At 47.2% G+C, this 23,110-nt stretch overlaps 1 long non-coding RNA gene across 1 annotated transcript in view; it reads left to right on the forward strand.

The window, feature by feature from the left end:
- Nucleotides 1-23,110, forward strand: part of LOC135911324 (uncharacterized) — a 716,391-nt gene that overhangs the window by 542,840 nt on the left and 150,441 nt on the right. The window contains exon 3 of the long non-coding RNA XR_010567271.2: nt 10,510-10,616. This is a non-coding gene — a long non-coding RNA (uncharacterized lncRNA). The remainder of the gene's footprint in view (nt 1-10,509; nt 10,617-23,110) is intronic.

The raw sequence follows: 23,110 nt of genomic DNA on the forward strand, positions 1-23,110 counted from the left end.
TCGAAAATAGGTCCCCCTATCGAAACGTTGGCCAGCCTTTCTGAGGCACCTTATCCCGGTTGATAACCTTTGTACCACAGTGTGCTATTCCATCTGTCAGCCCCTTTCATGATTTTAGATGCCATAGTACAAAGCGTCATGCAAAAAACAAATCCTTCCCAAGCGCTCCACCGCAGCACCTAAACGTCGCGACGCCATGAAGTTATCGAGCAAGACCAGGTACGTCTCAAAGAGCTCGTTTGCGTTCGGCGGCGAACGCCCCCCGCAACTCAGTTTCCGGAGAGCACACTCCCTTTGCATCGGCGCCTTTGAATTGTTCAAAGCGCAACCGCTAGCGACAACCAAACACATAAACGAGCGAATGAGGCAAGGAAAGCTATCATTTTAAAAAAAGTCGCAGTTTCGCCCAAAAGCCGAGCATCGATTGCGATATCAAATTTGTGGACAGCTATACGAAGTAATGATAGTAGTTTTATCGGCCATATAGACTTCTAAACAGGTATACTAACTAAATTAACAAGCATGGTGTCACGTGCGGACAAGCAAACATGAACACATCTCACTCGTCGACCGCGGAAACCCGCTGTCAGAACACTGGAGTGACAATTTTATCGCCCTTTGACCATATGCGGAACCTCACGGTAACAGCTGACGCCAACGGCAGAAATGCGCTTGGATTGTTCATATAATTATTATTGCAATAAAACAACATTGTCCGACAGACGCCACAGAAGTAGATCCACTTTTCCCTACTTGTACGGCGTCGGTTTTCGTTTTGCTACAGACGCGTGACCAGCGTCCGGATGCGAGGATATCTCGGCAAACTTGTAGACCAATTGGACGTTGTCAGCCGCGTAGCGATATCGCGCAGCGTGGCGTCGGATATGATGATATAAACACCGACACGTGCCTCGTTTCGCTCGTGATATTATTGTAGGTTTGTTGTGCTTTTCACGGGAATTGGTGGTCGCCCACACACTCTTATTGGCGTCCCGCTGGTCATTGCGATCAAGTACGTTTCAGAAGTGCTGTATCTGTGTTTTTACGAGAGTATTTCTTCTTCCTAAGGAATGTCAGAAGAAAGTGCCATAAGCGTGCCCTAACTGCGTACTTCTCCGGCTCTCAATAAAGCGCGTGTTATATGATCACTGTAATAATACTTTGTAGAGCAACAATCTATAAAAAATATTCTCACAAGCATTTGTTATTGTGTTGTTTTCTGTGTGGCTAACATATTTATTTATTTGTATTTGTTAAAAAACCTAAATGAAGATAAATAAGAAATATATATGCACCGGATTACTATTCGAAAAGATGACCACTGACGCTAGGAATATACGTGCCACTTCATTTTACTATTAAAACCATAATCTCTACGTCATGACCTATTTATTTATTTATTTATTTATTTATTTATTTATTTATTTATTTCTTGCGTCACCTTGCGAAATATGTATACTGCGTTGCACGCATGTTCCCATATCCTAGGTCTATCCCAATCTCGTTTGCACTTTTCTTGACTTACCTGCAGTGTACGGAGAAACATTTGTTACCGTGACCTGTTCCCACTTATACTGTTCTAAAGTTTCTTTTTGTATATATATCCCATGATCTGCTGGTTTTCTTTGTTAGATTCGTTATTTCTACTATTTTGGGAATGACGGTCCTTTCTGAGTCCGCACTTCCCATGCTTTACAGCTAATAAAGAATCATGCAGAAGAAACCAACCGGACGTGCCTGCGGGTAACGTTTCTACTTTCGTTATTTTGTTGTGTACCTTGGGTAGGCAATATCCGATGGTTATCAACACGCAACCTCCAGAAGTTCATACGGATTCCCCAATTATTATTTTTGTGGTATCGGCCCTGTAGATTTTTCCATAGCTGCCTGCACTCACGCAGCTGCTGACGTCCGCAGAAACACAATTTCCATCTCTTATAGCTAGAAGATTCGTCATGTTCGGGCCCCTGTATCCCTGCTGCGAGTAGCAGTCGTCACTGTCGGCTGCTGATGTTCGACTTAGCTGATGCAGTAGTTGGCGTTAGGCGGTCTTTTATGCGAAGCATACTAGCCGCACAACCACGCTCTTCCTTGCTGCGCCACGCGCGGCCGCGTAGCTACCATGTGACGTCATAACAGCTGCAAAAGCGGAAGCTCAACTCGTGCACTCGCTTGCGGCCGCGTAGCTACATAGCCGGGTCTCAGCTCGTGCGCTCGCCTGCATGAGTTGTTTCTTCGTCTAGCCGAACCAAATATAGCCAAGCAACAGCAGTTCACCAGGCTAAACAGTGGTTCAACAACTAAAATAAAGGCTAGTATGCTTCGCATCCTGGGCTTAACCTTAGCTAAGCCACAGCCATTTTTTATCTTTTCATTTGGTTTATGAGAAACCAACCAAACGTTGACACGTTGTCCATCATGTCTAAAAATTGCACTTTACCGTGTTCGTCTTTACGGGAGTCCACTGTATATTGCAATGGACAGACGTCACCATCTGTAAGCAACTAGTACAGTTATTGATCTTTATTTCATCTGCTGTAAGAGGAAACTAGCTTCAATATTGTATCATACTGTGAACAGGAACGACTATTCTCACTTGTCAGTGAATGTGTACCATGAGGAGATATGCTCACAATGTGATCGCTCGCTTGCGGAACATTTTCAGCCATGAATGAAGCTGTTGCGGCGTTAGGTTACGTCTCGAGCCCGGCTCGATATGGTGGTGGAGAAGAGGCTTCGGGTTGAAGAAATCCAAAGCTCGCAAGTTGGGAAACCGAAAACAAACAGGTTTACTGGCGCTTCAACAAAACTTGTTTACGTCATTGACTAGAAAAAAATAAAAAAGATCAAGTGTTTAGCAACGAGTGTCTGGATGAGCTGTGTTTCCAAGGCCCCAGAGCAGCTTGCTTTCCCTCCGCTCCGCCATTATAACACCTCTGTTACTACCCTCCCTCCTCGCGGTAGCCAATCGCACGCAGGTCACAATAGGACGACAGCCAATCAAGACGCAAAAACAATACTGCCGCAGACGGAATATCGGACCGGCGGCCCACCAAGTTCCAGCGGTTGCACAGGTGGATAGAGGGTCTTGTCGTGAAAACGGGAGAGGAGATCTTTTACTCCCAAAAAGTTTTCTCCGCTGCTGCTCAGTATAGGGAAGGCATCACTTTGTGGCGGCTTTCTTCCGGGAAACGCCCATGAGCCCTTCGCGTTGTGTCTGCCTCCCCCGAAGTAACAACTCTTTCTTCCCTCTGTGGCGCTTCTTCTTTGACGAGGGGTGCTCGTTACGGGAAAATTAGCAGCGCTCGGCATCGCGAGGGAACTGTCATCCGATTATCTTCCCGGATTGTAATCGGATGACAGTTCCCTCGCGATGCCGAGCAAAACACAGAGGAGAAAAGCTTTAATGATGAAATCAGGAATTTCATGACTAGCGTGCAAAACCAAATGCAACAGATGCAAAATCAGATGCAACAAACGCAACAAAAGATCGCTCTGCAGGACCAGAGCTTCCGTAACTACGTCAAAAATCAAAACACGCAGAAAACCACTAATGACGCCAGGGATAGGCTATACAATGACAGGCGATTCGGATCAGAAACCCAAGGTACAAGCAACAACAGTAACAACGCAGCATGGCAGGACAAAACCAACTAGAAGTATGGCAGTGGAACTGCAGGGGGTACAAGCGCAAGCAAGGACTCCTGCAACAGTTCATACCTACGCGAGAAAATCCACCAGATATAATCATGCTACAGGAAACCAATAATACCCCCGCACTCAGGGGCTATACGTGCCAGGAGAGTGGCCGCACCGCGACCCTCATAAGTAACAAAGTAGTAACCATAGCGCATAAAGAAATCGAGGACACCCAGATAGAACACGTGATCACGGAGGTGATTCCCAAAAGGAAAAGAAAGGCTAGAAGTACGTACATAGTAAACTTGTACAGCCCACCTAAACAGACAAAAGGAAACTTTATTAAACTTTTCGCGGAGGCCAAAAAATTGGCGGGACAAAACACCCTAATCATAGCGGGAGACTTTAACGCTAAAAGCCCGCGCTGGGGCTATAAGAAGGAAGACAAGAAGGGACGAGGCATCTGCACGGCGGCAGAAAACACCGGGTGTGAGCTGCTAACCGATGAAAACCAGCCGACTAGACAGGGAAACAGCGTCAGTCCAGACACGTGTCCCGACCTAACCTTTATCAGGGGCGCCAAGCAGGCAGAGTGGGAAAACCTGCTCGAGAACCTTGGCAGCGACCACCACATAATAAGAGTCAGCACGGTGGCAGACAATGTCAAGAGGAAAATTGGTACGGCTCGGCTGACGGATTGGGACGCCTTTAGAGCACACTGTCGACAGCTAAAGGGTAACATTACCTCGGTTGAAGAGTGGAGCCAGCAACTCAAGCAAATTCAGGAAATGTACACGCAAGAAGTGCATAGAACGGAACAAACACCGGAGGTAGACAAGCGGCTCCTCGGGCTCTGGGAGGCTAGACGCGGGCTCACCAAGAGATGGAAAAGACAAAAGCTAAATAAGAAGCTAAAGAAGAAGATAGCGGACATCACTAGGCAGACGGAGGAGTACGCGACGCAGCTGGCCAGACAGGGGTGGCAACAGTTTAGCAACTCGCTGAACGGGACCCTAAGTACGGCCAAAACGTGGCGCATCCTCAAGGCCCTAATGGACCCTAGCAAGAACAAGTCCGAAAGCGGCAAATCGATCCAAAGACTGGTCCACCAGTACGAAGGTCCCGAAGAGCAGCTTCTGAAAGAAGTCCGAGAAAAATGCTACGGGAAAGACCAAATCGAAGGTTACAAAGGAGATTATCTCGGTGAGGAAAACCCGACAATGGACCGACCCATCACAAGAGAGGAGGTCACCGAGGCCGTGAGAGCGGCCACCAAGAATACAGCGGCGGGAGCGGACAAGATTCGAAACTCGCTCATAAGAAACCTAAGCGACGAGGCAGTCGATCAGCTGACGTCGTACCTCAACACGCTCTGGCAAGAGGGGAAGGTACCGGCGGAATGGAAACACGCCATCGTGGTCATGATACCCAAGCCGGGCAAGAAACTACAGATCGAGAATCTCAGGCCGATCTCGCTTACGTCGTGCCTGGGAAAACTGTATGAGAGAATAGTCACCAGAAGGATCCAGCAGCACCTGGAGAACGGGAGGTGGTACCCTAACAGCATGTATGGCTTCAGGGCCAACCTATCGACGCAGGACGTCCTCCTGCAACTCAAAGAGGAGGTACTCGACACAATGCCTAAGGCGGGTGAAAATGTTGTGATGGCGCTCGACATCAAAGGCGCCTTCGACAACGTCAGCCACGCGGCCATAATGGAGGGCCTCAACAACACCAACTGCGGAAGGAAAGTACACGACTACGTCAAGGACTTCCTAACCGATAGAACGGCAACGGTAGGACTGGGGGAGTTGAGGAGTGACACCTTCTCCACACCGTGTAAAGGCACACCCCAAGGCTCCGTGATATCGCCCGTGTTATTTAATGTGGCGATGATCGGCCTGGCAAAACGACTTGGCGAGATTCAGGGCATCCAACACGCGATGTACGCGGACGACGTCACGGTTTGGGTCACGCAAGGTTCACTGGGAGAAAAACAAGAGAAGCTACAAGAGGCTGCGCGCTGTGTCGAAAAGTACACCAGAGAGAGGGGACTGGTATGCTCCACAGAAAAATCCGAATTACTGAGAGTAGGTAGACACCCCACCCAAGCAACGCTGGAAGTAACACTTGATGGTCAAAACATCCCGGAAAAGAATATGATCAAAATCCTGGGCATGTGGCTACAGGGCAGCAGAAAATGTAGCCACACCATCAGCCTGCTGAGCAAAGTGACGGAGCAGGTGGGCCGGATGATCAACAGGGTCTCCCAAAAAAGATACGGCATGAAAGAGGAAGACACACTCAAACTCGTCGGCAGCCTGGTCGTCAGCCGAGTCATCTACTCGCTACCGTACCACGCGATGACCAAAGGAGAGAGGGAACAGGCGGACACGATAATCAGGAAAGCATACAAGACGGCTCTCCATCTGCCGAAAAACACTTCAAACGAAAAACTGCTCCAACTGGGCATCAGCAACACTTTCAGCGAACTGGCGGAAGCCCTGCTTGAAACGCAAAAAGCCAGACTCAAAAGCACCCCTGCAGGGAGAGCGCTCCTGACTAGGCTGGGACGGGACACGAGTGGACACGTAGATAGATACGCAGACGTGCCCGACTGCTTAAGAAAAACAATAAGCGTTAGGCCAGTACCTAAGAACATGGACCCCAACCTCCACGAGAGCAGAAGGCAGGCGCGAGCCGAATACGTGGAAAAGACACTCGCGCTACTAGAGAACACGGTGTACACGGATGCTGCCACGTACCCGCGAGAAGGGAAGCGCATGGCCACGGCGGTGGTGGTGGACGGCGACGGGAATATGATCACATGTGCGACGGCAAAGGCAGCCGACACAGCGGAGGCCGAAGAAATTGCCGTGGCGCTGGCGGCAGTAGAAGGATATAGGACAGGCAGGCCTCTAAACATCCTAACAGACTCGAAGGAAGCGTGCAGAAATTACACGCGGGGCAGGATTAGCAAAGCCGCCCTCAGAATTCTTGGCGGAGCCGACTTCGCCGAGAGGAACGTTACGCACAAGTTAATTTGGATTCCGGCCCACGCAGGCATAGAGGGTAACGAAAGGGCAGACAGCCTAGCTCGAGAGACCACGTTCCGAGCAGAGCAGTCGCGCGCCCCGGAGTATCACCCACACGCTTGTGAGGGAGGATACACAGAAATCTTAAACTTATACAGAGGGACGAGAGCCAAATATCCCCCACCGCACAAATCTCTAACGCAGGAGGAAGCAACGAGTTGGCGCAGATTGCAGACAAACTCCTTCCCAAATTTATACATCCTAAACAAAATGTACCCAACACAATATAGAGACACCTGCCCATGGTGCGGGGCCACACCCACACTATACCATGTCACATGGGAATGTAAACACAATAAATCATTCCACCAACACAATAACCCGAGTGCGGAGCAATGGGAGAGTCGGCTTACCAGCTGCGAGCTCACGGCCCAAAGGGCCTTAGTGCAGCACGCTAGTGAGGTAGCTAGGCTCAGTGGAGCCCTGGAATAGGGGCCCACCCTTGCTGGAAGAGGCTCCAAGTCGCCGGCGCCCAAGACGACCGAGACCTCGAGGCGCTAAATCCTTGAAGGAACCAAAATAAAGTTTCTCTCTCTCTCTCTCTCTCTCCCGGATTGACTCTCGCATTCTACTCTTGCGCTTGACAAACAGCATGTTGTCTACTGCCGTCATAACAAGGCACCTGCTGCATGCCCCGTGGGCAAACAAATCCCAGTGTGAAATGCTGCTAACATTTAGTCTCATGTTGAAACCTTGTGGCAGGATTTATTATCGAGTGAATCATCTCAGTGTTGTCTCGTCTGTCTTTATCACCCTGCCTTGGGTTGGTCACGCATTAAACACACAAAAAGAAAACCTTACCCTAACACCGGTTAGCCAGCCTATGTACTGGGCTAACCTCCCTGTCCTTTCCTCTATGTATCAAGTTCTTTGTGTTCCATAGATTATTCAGCCAGAAATGGAGACATACACCTTTTATGCGTTTTCTTTTCTTTTTTTCTCATAAAAGTTGCTCGCACAGTTCATGCATAGCTTCAGTTTTGAAATTTTACACGGACGTGTCGAAGACAGAATACAAAGAAAGCATCACGTTAAGATGTATTGGTGCATTTTTCTTCCAGAATACTAAATAGTCAGCCACAGTTTGATTGAACAAACGGTAAACTATGAAACGACGCAAAATGAAAAGAAGGTGATGAACCAACTTTGAGATTTTTGCACAAGCGTCCCGCGACCTTGTTTCGTTTTGCCAGTGTCTACTTCAGACTAGTTAAGCACGTTTTATTCTAAGTAATAAGGATATTGCGCTCGAAAGTAATTTTTACTAAACCAATTAACTCCGTGTGCGTGGGTTTTTTTTTTCTTCCTGTATACCCTTATAGGCGGATTAATATTGTGAAATCCGTGACATCACAGATATGTCATCGGGAACAGCAATTTGAGCGTGAAATTCTATAAGGAAAGGTTTTGTTTGCATTTGTTTTTTTTTCCTAATAGTCGACCTTCTCCATGAAATGTACTGATAGTTTTCAAGTGTAATTAGTTTCACTGGTCTAATTTTAGCTTGTGCACAGCGCACTAGAGAGGAGCACCACGCCATTACACAGGCGGAATATGTTGTGTGCCATTTCGCGCGTCTCTAGTGCGATCAGCTCTTTGACATTACAATTATTTCAACTAGACACTTAATAATCCGCAACTTCGCTCATCCAACACCAAGTGTACAAACATTTTGAGAATAGATGTAGTCGAATAGACGAAGCCAAATGCGACATTTACTTTGTAAGCATTTTAATTAATTGAACACATTGTTATCGCTGTCGGTAGATGTCGTCAGATATTTACAGGTATGCGAAAGCTTGCGAACATACTGACAGTATACGACAAATTCTGGTGCGAACAGAGCAGTGATGATTACTTCCGAGTGAACCACATTAAGAAAAATTATTAACTAGAACTTGCTATCATTGTAACATTTTTGTCTCACGTCATACACCTATTTTAAGGGTTCATTCCTAGAAATTTTCGTACCTCCTAGACGTTCTACGGGCACAATAAAAAAAAGCTCATATATCAACACGAAACTTTGTTCTCGGAACGCAAACGATTCTTTTTTTTGTGAAAAATCTTATGGAAAGTGCGCAAACAAAGATGTGACTGAACTCTTCCAATTTTGATTTAATGCTCCTTTGTTTCTCTTGTTTTTGACAACTCCATCACATTTTAGTGAGTTCTATAATGTGCTTTCCCAAGCGTTGCTACACATATGCCGGAGGAGGAGGAGGAAGTAAACTTTATTACTCTAGAAAGAGTAATTCAGCGATCGGGCCGGATGTCTTGATCTTCTATTGGTTGATGACGATCTCCGGCCTGCATGGTTGGCGCCCCTATTCCTGGGCACCACTGTGCGTGGCTGCTCGTCCGGCATGATCCACCAGCTTCCGTTGGAGGCTAGGGTCGTCGCTGGAGAGCACGCTCTCCCACTGCTCCGCACTCAGATTTTCTATTCTGTGGAATGCCTTAGTCGTATTGCACTCCCATGTGATGTGATAAGGTGTGTGTATTGCGCCACACCAGGGGCATGTGTCCCTGTATTGACTTGGGAACATTTTGCATAGTATATGCAAATTTGGGAAAGTTCCTGTTTTTCTGGTGTCCGGCCGCATCGATTGCCTGCGTTTCATGGCACAGTCAATATATGAAACTTTAAGCATTGTAGAGTGACACGTATTGCAGATATTAACTCATCAAGACACAAAGATTACGTCTACGCGTGAAATGCTTTCTGTAGGGCGATGAATTACATGGCGAATATTGTTGTTTATTAACTGATGGGATCCCCAGAAGAACAGGTTACTTAAGGGACTGCCATTCCAAGCATTATAAAAACTCCCCTGACGAAGAAATCACAAAAGAAAAGGAACAAAATTTGAAACAAAGCCCAATTATCTTGTCAGACGAGAGGGTCTGCAGGCGCCACCGGCAGGCACCTACATCTCCCGAAGCACGGCTAAATTTCTGTGATTTGTTCACATTTCTGTTCACATTTCTGTGTGATTTCTGTGATTTGTTCACATTTCACCTACAGTCAAGCCTGTATTGTGATTTTTACACTAAATTACAATGTCTTGCGAGCACCGCAGTACCAGGCACTGCATGGGCTACAAGAAAACTGGTGCTGGACGAACGCACAGCGTGCAGCACCGCAGGACATGCTATTATGCTGCACGATATGACAGCAAGTGGAAAGGAATAGGAAGCAATACTCGAGAGACAGCAAGGCCGTGGTACTGGCACGACAGAGCCGCGGTGCTCGTCGATACAACGCTGCGAGGAGCGCTATTGCGAAAACCTCGGCTCGCTCGAGATGTACGGGTCTCGAAATTCCTGAGAAGGCAAATATGTCGCAAAGCCAATATGCGCGCTCTCATATAACCCGCATTTCGTTGTGTCGAGCGCCCAAGGGCAGATGCCATATGAAGAGGACAGATAGAACGAAGCAGCCGGCATCGCGTGGGGTACACTGAAGACGAAGCTATCGCCCTGCCTCATACAGGGCACAGGAACGATATATTGAAGATCACAAGACTTCTTCTTGCTTACTCCCAACGACACGCAAGAGTTTCGTATAGAGCCTGCAGGCAGGTATCGGTTTCGCAATAATTCTTCCGTTATCCTGTGGCTATAATTATGGTATCGATCTCTCATAACGATCGAACTTATCTTTGGAGAGTTTCTGTAAGTGGCCGCACGATGCATTAGACATACGGCTACAGTGTTCGCTAATGGCCAGACATAGCCCGCGTCTGCTTTTCTCCCTCTGGCCTCAACGCAGGTGCTGTCTATGCATTTATAGTTGGAATCATTCCCGCGAGGAGGTTCCCGTGAATGAAAGATTACTCACGGAAACCTAGGATCCCAATGTTCATTCGAGTAACAATGGTAAGCCGACCGTTAATGAATCCATGTAAAACATAGAAAGAGTAATCGCATTTAATCTCGTGCGTGGTTAAATGAATTATAGGTAGGAGAAAGCTTTAAAAGCTTTGTGATACAGGGAAAGGAACGGCAAGAAACGACACTTTCGCATGCCACTAGGAGCAGAGTAGAAGCAACTGAGGAACTGTCGACAGCAAGGACCTGAGGCGTACCACTTAGCGTATCCTGAGCATTGCGTCACTTTCTACGTAACCTTCCGGTGGTTTTTCACGTAGAGCCGCGGATGGACACTGTGCCCCAGCGCTTGTAGTAGCTTACTTATATATAGAACCATATCCGGATGCCATGGCCTGCTCCTTCTTTTAGGTCAAAATTGCATAGTTTGTTTTCAAGCACCAGCTTGATGGCGCTATACTTCAGGACTTACGACGTCTTTTTCAGTAATTACACAGCAACCTTAAACTGTGCCACATGTTTTTAATGAATAATTATGCATTTCTATACTAACGTACTTCCATTTGTCAGGCAGGCGTTTCAAAAAAGCAATACGACTCGCTCAATACCACGGAATACTCGAGACGGTACGTTCACAGAGAGCGAGGCTTTCGTCTTGAGCTTTATGTATGGGCAAAGCAAGCACAGAGCTGGGGCGATTATTAAAAGTGCTTGCATTATAGCCTACTGCTCACTGCCTCTTGGTGAATCCCGTGCCTATAGGCGCAAGCAATCGCAACGAGTATTTTCCTGTTGCCCAGCAATCCTGTCTCTTTGTACTCATTTCCGTATTGACCATCAGCAAAGATCAAATAATCCAAGACAACTTTGGTTAATCTTCCTGCCTTTGCCTTTTCTTTGTTCGTCGCAATCGCATGTAACTTGCTAAAGCAGAAGTAACTTCAAAGCGAACAAAAGACTTGGGATCGCGTATAGCTGCACCGCTGTCTGATCCAGGGGAAACACCAAAGGGACCCACCAAGCCATATAGATTTAACTGGGCAATGAGATCGGAAAAGCGTAAAAAAACCCTTAATGTAAGAGCTGCCACAAAAGCCAACCATGGTAAAACCATATTATCCAGCCACTGGCTCGGTAAATTGCGCTATTTAGGCACGAAATCATCTATTCCTTATCCCTAGTCACTCTTCCCTTTATATTCAGTTCTGCCTTGTTAGCATTCCTAATGACTTCGGTTACTGAAGCTGAATTCATTCAGACAAAAACATTGTAACTTCTTCGCTATGTGAGGCTGAAAAGTAGCAGAGCGAAATAGTGTTATTTACTCATTTGTATCCTTAAGTTCATTTCATACCGGTTGATGTTGCACGTTGTATAGCGGACGATCTGAAGTTGTTTTCTATTTTTCTTTTTCCTCATTCTAACATTACATTACATGTTCGAGGAATGCAACAAGACATAGTGGAAAACCGAAGAATATGAACACAAACAACTAAATTATAATGAGTGACTCAGCCTTTAATGATAGCAAATGGATGGCTCTCAGGCTATCTAGCAAAATTCCCGCGGCATTAAGTTCCTTAAATGTAAGGCCTTAATTACCAAAGGCAGTGTTGGAGATCGAAATTGGAAGATGAGCATTTTTATATATTGATGAGGTTTCTTTTGAAATTTACACAATTACATAAGAAAACCTTCGCACCAGGGAATGTTTATAGCATAGCAGCTCCTTATAGCAGGGAAAGAAGATATCACAGACGTCCACAAACAGTCAGGTATATGCGGTGCGCCAACGTCAGTGATCATTTATTTTATTATCAACACACTCCTGCGTATCTAGCCGCATTGAGTTCGCATACAGTTCTTAGCCATGACAAGAGACGCAACATAATCTTTCAATGGCTTCCAGGACATTGTAACATCAGTGGGAATGACCACGCCGACAAAGCGACCCGATCTGCGCATGAAAGTGGACAACGAGTCTTCATTCCGCTTTCGCGAACAGGCGCTGCGGCTGGGCTGCGATTGATGTCCCGTGATTGTACTCTGCACCTGTGGGACTCGTCAGATATTTACAGGTATGCGAAAGCTTGCGTACTTACTGACAGTATACGACAATTTCTGGTAGGAACAGAGCAGTGATGATTACTTCCGAGTGACCCACATCGAGAAAAATTATTAACTAGAACTTGCTATCATTGTAACATCTTCTCTCTGACACCTATTTTAAGGGTTCATTCCTAGAAATTTTCGTACCTCCTACACTTTCTACAGGCACAAAATTTTTTTTCGCTATGTGTCGTTTGCATTCGTTGTGTACGGACATACGGATGCACCTCCCGCCTGGGTTACCACGACGTGAACAGACCATGCGGTATCGTCTGTGGCTAGGCGTTGCCTTTACGAACCCATATGCTTTCCTTATTGGGATGGCCAACAGCTCCACGTTCGACACATGCGACAGCGATGAGACGCCTACACATCTTACCTGTGTTTGCCCGCGATATAGTGGCCAGAGACAAGTGATGTGCAAGAGTACTGGGCCAGTTGGACAATCGTCTAGTATCAGAACTCAAAGCTCTAGGTCAGTACTCCGAAATATCATCCGCGTTTAAGACCTTACTCGCGTTATTAAGGTTCCTGCGGTCTACGGGGCTTCACGATAGCCCTTAAGAACGCCGCCCCCTACCGCTGTATAGTAAGTGCTCGTATCGCGCTTTGTAAGTGCTCGTATCTCTTTCTCTTTATCGCTTCCTTCCACGCTCTTTCTCTTTTTACTGCCCTTATCCCTTTCCCCCGTGCAAGGTAGCCAACCGGAACTACCTCTGGTTTACCTCCCGGCCTTTCTCTGTATTCTTTTCTCTCTCTCTCTCTCTCTCTCTTCAACTGACCATAACTTAAACCATAATGTGTTGTGCACTGGTCAGCTATAAGGAAGCACTACTTAAAACGTGGCAAGAGAAGAACATGGCGCCAGGAAAGGAAGCAAGAGAGCGAATCTTATAAGAGAGACAAGAGATAAGAGAAAGACAGGGATATTAACCAGGCTAAAATATGTTGGCTACAACGCGAATGCGCAAGAGACAAAGAGAACACAGAAGGTGAAAAGGGAAGAAAGACAATGAACTCCAAACACACATTCCCTGAGGCCTTCATCGTTCAGTTCGTCACAAGTGGTCGTAAAGGTGGCATGGTGCATCTCAAAAACCACAGCAGTACTTTTGCGGCGTTGTACGTAGCGGACGCAACAGACCGCAGTCCCAGGATACTTTATTCCTAAAATGCTTGTCATTTAATTTTCCCAAAGCTGTCCGAAGGGAAGCCCTTGAATAGTGAGAAATGTTGCTCAAGAGTCATCGTGCTTTGTAATGCTAGGAATAACGCTATATAGCGAAATTTATTTCACTAACTATACCAAGGGTATGCTGAACCTCTAAAACAATTCTAAGAAATGCTACAACACAATAGAAAAGAAATGTTATATTTGTATATTGTCATCCAAATGAAAACATTAATTACTACTCAGTGCTGCGAAATCAGCTCCATTATAACGGCGGATAAAACTGAAATGATGGCATAGTGATCTCGCGTGGTAGCCCAGTGCCTATGGCACTGCGATGCTGAGCTCAAGATTGTGGGTTCCTCGGTGGCCCCATTTCGGTGTAGGCGAAATGCAAGAATGCTCGTGTGCGATTTCGGCGTACGTTAAAATAACCGAAGCTGGTAAAATTAATCCGCAGTTCGCAACCATGGCGCGCCTCACAATCATATCGTCGGTTTGGCACGCAAAACACCAGAATTCAATTCAGTTATGGAATAATGACGAAGGCGCTGACAACGGCGACAATGACGGCTGTCGGTGGTATAGGCGCGGCGACAGTATATAACGATGGTGTTTTTGCGACCACAATGGCGCCACGACCACGTCATCACGATAACGGTGACGACCGACAATGGTGTGACGGCATCGAAGATGATGACGGCAACTCAGAAGACGACGAGACTATACGGTCCGCACATGTTGGACGCTGTGTCAAATGCCGATCCGAGATGAACACATTTTAAAGGAGCCTTCCATTTCAGGTCCTGCTCACGCCTAACGTTCTGGAATGATGGCGTCCACGATCGACCTACATATACTCCTGGTGCTGAGGAATTGGCAGAAAGGCTTGCCTGTTCAATGTGTAATGGTGCAGAGGAACCTGGCGACGCAAGGCGCCTACTCTTGAAGTGCCCTAGAAGTGAAGACACCAGAAGAAAACATCTTTCTCGGCCGCACATCTCGCCTATAGTGATCCGGACAGCCTTCGAGCATGAGTGTGGTCCTCACCATAACTCTTTCCTTTCTTACATAGTTGTCTGGCTTGTAATTTTGGTTGTATACAAGTGATGCAGCGAACAGTAAGCTCCGAAGCCTGAATTAAAGTAAGCATGTTTATGCCACTACCGCTGCTTTTTTAGTGACTTCTGGCATGGACGCAGTGGGATGGTGACATGCTGATGGGTCCTTGGAAGGACGCTGCGAAAGTTCGCTGAAATGCCCTTGAAATTTGTCGCTAAAGAGAAAAAAATTACGAGGATTGTATGACTACTAGATGCCGCTGTATCAAGTAAATTTTGCCCATGCTCCGAAACGAATCTCAACCAACTTTCCCATCGACTTTCCCTCAAAGCTTCAAGGAACTTTGTGTGCACGTGACTCACCTATTAAGAAGTTAAGAACAAGTCAGCAACTGTATGTTTTTTCGTGTTTTTTAGGTTTTCTGAGCGGGTACATTTCTTTCTAAGTTCCGAAGCACCGGAGCAACGCCCTAGGTGCAGAATAGCATAATTAAATTACAGGAGCCAGCAGAAAGCGGTTGCCGTGTACAGCACTTCTTAACTGTAGCCCGAGACGCCAGCTTAAGCCCGCGAGTTAATTAATGTCGTACATATAGGCACCAGCGAGACAGGCACGGAAATAAGAAAGGGCGCTTCCAGCGAGAAACAAAGGAAGGTCAGGACGCTTAATTGACGCTGGCGGTCGATGCAGAAAAAAATATCGGTAAGCTAAACAGGCATGTAAACCACGAAAGGAAGGCGACGTTTTAATTAGAAAAGCAGGTACATTTATAATAAGGTAAAGTTGTATTTCTTGATAGCTTCATTCGAGTCGCCTCTGTACGCATAAATAGAGTAATTAAATAAGGGCTATATGAGAAGACAACGTGAATAATGGTGTTGTAATTCTTGTGCACAACGAACATTGCTAAAATTGTTGGCACGTGTTTAATGACTGAAAGAGGAGTGGAAAGAAAACACATGTGTCCTTAAAATTTTGATCTACACATTTAAGAACTACATGCGGTCGAAATTAATCATCTCTTCACTACATGGCGTCGCTCATAAATGGACGCGTTCAGTGTTATCATGTTAATTTGATGCCAGTTGGTACAAGAGAGAGAGAGAGAGAGAATGAAGAGGAAAGGCAGGGAGGTTAACCGGATATGAGTATCCGGTTTGCTACCCTACACTGGGGATGGGGGATAGGGGTTATAAAGATGACAGAGAGGAAAACGCTAAAAAAAAGGAAAAAAAACGAAAAAAAAACACGCACACATGGAGGTACACACACAAAAGGCGTTCCAGTTAAAGTCGTTCACACAGGCCGGTAGAACGCAAAAAGCGCAATAGCGCTTGCACGGCCTTCTTCTGTGACGGTAGGTCGTTTCGATGTTGCAGAATTCTTTTTTCGGATAGCGGTTGGTTGTCCAGTTGGTCAAGTTCCTGGCTGAGGCATGCCCTCTGTGGACTGTACTGCGGGCAGGTGCACAAAATATGGCCTAATGATTCATCATGGCCGCAGTGGTCACAGGTTGGGCTGTCAGTCATCCCTATGCGGAATGCATAGGCTTTAGTAAAGGCAACGCCCAACCAAAGTCGATATAAAAGCGTGGCGTCTCTACGGCGAAGCTGTGATGGCGCTCGAAGACTTAGTGTTGGATCAAGTGAGTACAGTCGCGTGTTTCTTAAATGTGGCTCATTCCATTGCGACGCGGTGCACTGCCGAGCAAGTAGGCGGAGCTTCCGTGCTGCGTCAGTTCTAGAAAGAGGAATTGGGACGTGGCGCTCCTCAGTATGGGCTGAGCGGGCAGCGTGATCCGCCCGTTCATTGCCGATAATCCCGCAGTGACTTGGAAGCCACTGAAAAGTGATCTCATGGCCTGCTTCACTTATATGTTGCAACGTCTCTGTAATATGGAATATTAGTTGTTCGTGTGGTCCGCGTCGTAAAGGTGACAGTAGAGACTGCAGTGCCGCCTTCGAATCGCAGAATATTGTCCATTTATGTGGTGGTTCATCACCAATTTGATCAAGGGCAGTAAAGAGCGCTGCGAGCTCTGCTGCCGTCGATGTTGTCGCGTGGGTCGTCTTAAATTTAATTGTTGTAGCTTTCGCTGGTATTACGATTGCCGCCGCGGAGCTACTTGGAAGGACAGATCCATCAGTGTAAATATGCGTAGAATCACGGTAGTTCTCGTACAAATGTAGTAGCGTGAGCTGTCTAAGGGCTGGCGATGATAGATCAGCTTTTCTCGAGATACCAGGTATTGTGAGGTTGATTTTTGGCTGAGCGAGGCACCATGGAGGAATCGAAGGTCTCGCAGCCGGGGTGAAACAAGCTGGCAATGATTCATCATATGCCGTTATCGTCCGGCTGAAAGGTGTGTGTGGTCTGTCCGCTGTTAGGGAGGCCAAGTGGTGACGAGGAGTCCTGGTCAGATGCCTTATATGGGTCCTGAGTACTTCAATTTCAATGTGGGTCCTGACAAGGTGATCTCCAGCGATTGCTATCGTAGCCACTGTTGAAGCACTCTTAGGCAGGCCTAGACAGATCCGGAGCACTTGACCCTGAAGACTTTGTATTGTGCGTAGATTTGTTTTACCTGTGTTGATCATTGCTGGCAAGCTGTATCGCAGAAATCCTAGGAAAAGCACCCTGTACAGTTGCAACATCGCACTTGGCGACATTCCCCAGGTCTTGCCAGCGAAAAACTTGAGGAGGTGACAGATGCCCGTCAACCGTTTTTTCATGTATGATACGTGTGGGCTCCATGACAAGCCCCTGTCAATTATGACACCTAGGAACTTGTACGATCGGACCCATCGTATTATTTGGCCATTTATCATTACACTGTAGTTGGCCATGGGTTTGCGCGTAAATGGCACTAGTGCGCATTTCTCTGAGGAAATTTCCAGGCCTCGATTACGAAGGTAGAAAACAGTTTGTGTGGCGGCTCTCTGAATTCTCGCTCGCAACTGTAGGCGTGTTACTGCAGACGTCCATATGCAGATGTCATCGGCGTACATTGATAGCCTGACAGTAGTTGGCACGTGCTCAAGGAGAGCAATTAGAGTTAGATTAAATAACACAGGGCTAAGTACATGCACCGCCCTGGGGAACGCCGCGGTAGCTGTAATGTAGAGAAGTATGGCCTTCTTCGGTGCTTACAAAAAAGGATCGCATGGATAAATAACTCCGTATCCATTTAAACATCCGACCACCCACTCCTACCTCTGCGAGAGCAGAGAGGACGGCTTCATGCGTAACGTTGTCATACGCCCCTTTAACGTCGAGGAATAAAGAAGCGCAGAGACGCTTACGGCATTTCTCATGTTGAACGTAGGTGACCAGGTCGACGACGTTATCGATCGATGATCGACCGCGTCGGAAGCCCGCCATGGCATCTGGGTAGGTGTTGTGGTATTCCAAGTACCACTCCAGGCGTCCTAGGACCATCCTCTCCATTACTTTGCCCACGCAGCTCGCCAACGCGATCGGGCGATATGATGAGAGTTCCAACGGTGACTTGCCAGGCTTCAGCAGTGGAACAAGGCGACTTGTCTTCCAGGTTGTTGGTAGTGTGCCATCTGTCCAAGATTCATTGTACACCTCAAGAAGAAGTCCTCTCGCTCGCTCCCCCAGGTGACACAGAGCTCGGTAGGAAATTCCGTCAGGTCCTGGCGCTGATGTGCGGCTACACAAAGCTAATGCTGCCTTAAGTTCGTGGATTGAGAATGGTAGATCCATCCGGTGATCACGTGGTGGTGGACAGTTACTCGAAGGCGATCGAATGTTGGTAGCCGTGAGTTGGCCGGATACTCTGGCGCAGAAATCCTCTGCCACGTCAATCTCCGATCTCTTTTGAGAGAGGGCAAGCGCCTTGAATGGGAATCGCTGTACGGGGAGTGTCCGGAGACCGCGCACCGTTCCCCATAGTTGCGATAAAGGCTTGCGTGGATCTAGCGACTCACAGAAGGCATTCCAACGTTGCGATTCGAGCTTGTCTAACCGGCGCTGTATCTTCTTTTGCGTGCGCCTGGCGGTCCGTAAATCGTCCACTGTTTTCGTACGTCGGTATCTTCGTTCAGCACGTCGTCGGATTGCTCGAAGTCGTTCTAGTTCCACATCAAATTCGTTCAGTTTCGAAGAGCATGTGAGAGTGCGCATAGTGTCTTGCACCGCACTCTTGATTGCCTCTTCCAAGTCGAAAGATGGATTGGCGTCGCAGCGTTCTTCCATAATAGACTGAAATTTAGGCCAGTCCACTCTTTGGAACGTATCCCGTATTTTGGAAGGGGACAATCCTCTGATCTTGATGTACGTGGGAATGTGGTCGCTTCCGTGCGTCTCTATGTCCGCAAACCACCCTGCACGTCTGACAAGGCTTCGTGAGACGAAAGCCAAGTCAAGACAGCTGCTGTAGGTGGAGCCACGTAAGAAGGTAGGACTTCCATCATTCAGCAGCCAAAGTTCATTACTGGAGGCGAAAGATACCAGAGCTCTGCCTCTTGCGTTGATCATCGGACTTCCCCAGAGTGTATGATGGGCGTTGAAATCTCCAATGATGACCCAGGGATTGGAGGTTGAAGAAAGGATGTCTTGGAGTCTTTTGTAATCAAATCGACTTGACGGAGATAGGTAGGCGCCCGCAAAAGTAAACGCCAAATTCTTTTTTCTTACGTTTAGGCATATATATTGGTTATAGTCATTAGGTGGTACAGGCTGATGAGTGTAGGTGAGGTCACGGCGAATACACACCAAAACCTTACTGTTTTCATAAATAGTTGACGACATAAATAATTCATATCCAGAAAGCCGGATTGTGTTCGATAAGTTCGGCTCGCAAATGACGATAATGGGAAACATATTGGCGTACACGAAGCGACGGAAATCCGAAAGGCGCGCTCTGAGTCCGCGCGCATTCCACTGAAAAATAGCTGCTTGTCGGACCTCTTCCCTAAAGGACCGTGGCTGTGGAGCCATGGTCTACTCAAGGGTTGCAAGCACCGGACTCAGAGCGTCCAGTACTTGAAGCGCACTTCTGGCAGACGGTGTGTGCATGTTGCTTAGCAACACGCGAATGGCATTCATTAAAGGCCTAATAAGTGCTATCACTTGCTCATCTGTTTTCCGCGACTCCTCGGATACAGCACCTTGCTGTACTGGGGGCGGCTTCTTCTGCGGCTCTTCTGGCGGTCGTGTACATGGAAGTGGCGGCCATTCCTTTGTGGAGAGAGATCTGGCAGTTTTCTCCCTTCCAACACCGGTGTTCGGAGGGCTGGAAACTTCCACTGGTGATGCGGTTTGACGAGTTGACTGTTCCTGAAGACTTGATGTTTTACGTCGTGAAGACGTTCGACGGTGACGTCGTCTGCGCCGTACTTTCACAGCAGCTTCTTTGTGGGTAGAGTTGTCTCTCACCATTTGTTTAAGAATGGTGATCTCTTTCTTGATCTGGGGACAGTCTTTGGAAGAGGCGCAGTGATCACCCTGACAGTTAGGACACTTCAACTTGATTGCGCTGCAGTTGTCTTCTGAGTGGGGTTCGGCACATCGAGGGCACACGGCCGAATTTCTGCAGACTCCCTTCACATGGCCAATCTTCTGACAATTGTAGCATTGCATTGGTCTTGGAATAAATGGTCGAACCTGGTGGCGAAAGTGGCCGACCTTCACGTAGGGTGGAAGGCAGTCGCCTTTGAACGTTAGTTTCACACAACGTGTGTTGCCGAGGCGACAAACATGCACAATGACGTTATGTTCACTTGCTGGTTTTATAAGAACTGGGAGGTCTGCATTAGGAATTTCATTGTCAATGTCATAGATTACTCCTGTAATTGTGGCACCATTCGTTGGCATGATGGATCGGACCTTGATGTTTCCCAGCTGCGTTACATGTTGGAGTATGGTCAGCGCGCTCGGGTTCATCACATCGATAGCCAGGATGTTTCGCCTTGTGTTTATCCTCACATCCTTGATCTCGTTTGGCACAGTGTTTTCGAGATACACGGAGAGTGCTTGCCTGTTGAGGACGCGCAGGTTGTCGGTAGCGTTCTGTGGCACAAACAGGATGGAGTGAGGCCATCGCTGAGGCGCTGTTTTCACAGTGTTCGAGCTGGACGCCGAAGATGAGTTGATAATTCTTCGTTTGGCCTTGCGGTACTGTACAAGTCGAAAGCCGTCTTCCGATGACTCGTCACCTGATGCGGAGTACAGCTCTGTGTCCTCGCTACCACTCGATGTATTTCCTCGCTTCCTCGAACCGATGTCCGTGGGTGAACGGGAACCGGGACGATCCTCGGGGTGTTGCACATCCATCACCGCGATGGAGGGGGCGGTAGACCCCACAGGTGCAGTGAGAAGTCCAGAAAAGCACAGAGACTGGCGAGATGTGTTCCGCAAGAGAAGCACTTCGTCTTAAATAATTGCTCGGGTAAATTGCTCGGGTAACAGGGAAGGTGACGGCACACATAAATCGAAAATGAAATCGTCTATGAGCACCAGTGTCACGTTTTGGTATTAAATGTCCCTAATACGTCATTTCGATACTTAGTGAATGCCTTATGACGAAAACATAGAGGAATTTAAAAAGATTGGATGCGCGTTGCAGATGACTACAAGGAAGAAGACGGGACAGGGGAAACTAACAACTGAGGTTTATTCGAGGGAAACACTTAATTATCAGTTCATGCCAGCGTGGGCACATCAGGGTATCAGCAGCAGATAAGACGAGAAAAAACACAAAATCAGAAAAACCCAATAGCGTGGCTCAGCTAGCGTGAACACGAAAGGTCTATTAAAAACCGGGAGCAATGTCATTTATGCATGCATTGCCTAGATCATAAATGCAGGCCTCTGCCCAACAAGGTTAAGATCCTGTGCAAGTGCAGTAACGAAAAAGCACGGGAATTTCTAGAGGCATATTATATAGAAAAGAAATGACAAGCATGCATCAGTGACACATCGATCATACTTAACAATAGGGAGGCACGTTTCCTAGAAAGTATGATTAGCTGAGCCACGCCATTGGGTTTCTTTTCTGATTTTGCGTTTTTTCTCCTCTTATCTGCTGCTGATACCCTGATTTGCTTGCGCTGGCATGAACTGATATTTAAGTGTTTCCCTTGAGTAAACCTCAGTTGTTGGTTTGCCCCTGTCCCGTCTTCTTCCTTGTGATCTTCTACAAAGCGCATCTAATCTTGCCAAATACAATGAACAAACTTACCCAACAACGCATCTTGCTAAACGTAGAGGAAGTGCTACCAGCGTCCAGTCACGCTGCTCTCTGGCTATGCTAAGTAAGATCTCATTCACCAAGCCATCCTGAGCTGTGCAAACTTCTGGTTTAAAACGCCGCAAATTTGATATACATATCGGTTTTGTTCCGTATCGACAGCTAAAGAACAGTATTACATGGAGCGAATATGCATTTTTTTTGTAACACATCGGGTGCATTAAAGATCTCTGTAGCGACATAATAGTTCTGTTACAGTTCACGTTCCTAGATGAAAAAATTCCCTCTGTGTGAACCCTAAGCAGCCGAGAGAAAGAGAGAAACAACTTTATTGATCCATAATAAAATGTAGCACGTTAAAGCCTGATGGGGTGGCTCCCTCTTCAGGGGTTCGATATGCTTCCAGGGCCACCTGGCCCCTGTGAGTCAGTCGGAGCTGGTCTTCCAGGGTGGAGCTAGATAGCAAGATCTCCCATCGCTCGTAAAGGGTGGGGATAATAGGGGGGCTTAGTTAGGGGCATACGTGGGCATGGTCTTTGGAGAAATTGCATTCTTCTATGACGTACCGAAGGGTGCATAGTGCATTGCATTGCGAACATGTGTTCTTGTACCTTTCTTCGTGTATTCTATTCTAGAGGCAGGGGTGGGGAAAGGATCCTGCCTGCATTTGCCTGTATATCGTTTGTTCGGCTCTAGTCAAGGAATGGTGGGGGTTTCTGACTCTCTTTATACTTTACTATATCCTTTCCTACTTTACTTTACTATATACTTTACTTTACGGATACTTTACTATATCCGTTTAACTGGTGATGGGTTGCCATGCCCTTGTCTCCTCCTCGATAGCCCGGGAGTTGAGGGTTCGGGCCTGTTGAGGAGCACATTCGTTGCCCTCAACTGAGGAGTGGGCTGGGACACAAACTAGTTCGGTTGTTTGTTTAGGAGGCGTAGCTTTACCGAGGATTTTTAGTGCCGCAAGGTACACCC

Source organism: Dermacentor albipictus, chromosome 1, assembly GCF_038994185.2.
Source record: "Dermacentor albipictus isolate Rhodes 1998 colony chromosome 1, USDA_Dalb.pri_finalv2, whole genome shotgun sequence".
NCBI classification, from domain to species: Eukaryota; Metazoa; Arthropoda; class Arachnida; order Ixodida; family Ixodidae; genus Dermacentor; species Dermacentor albipictus.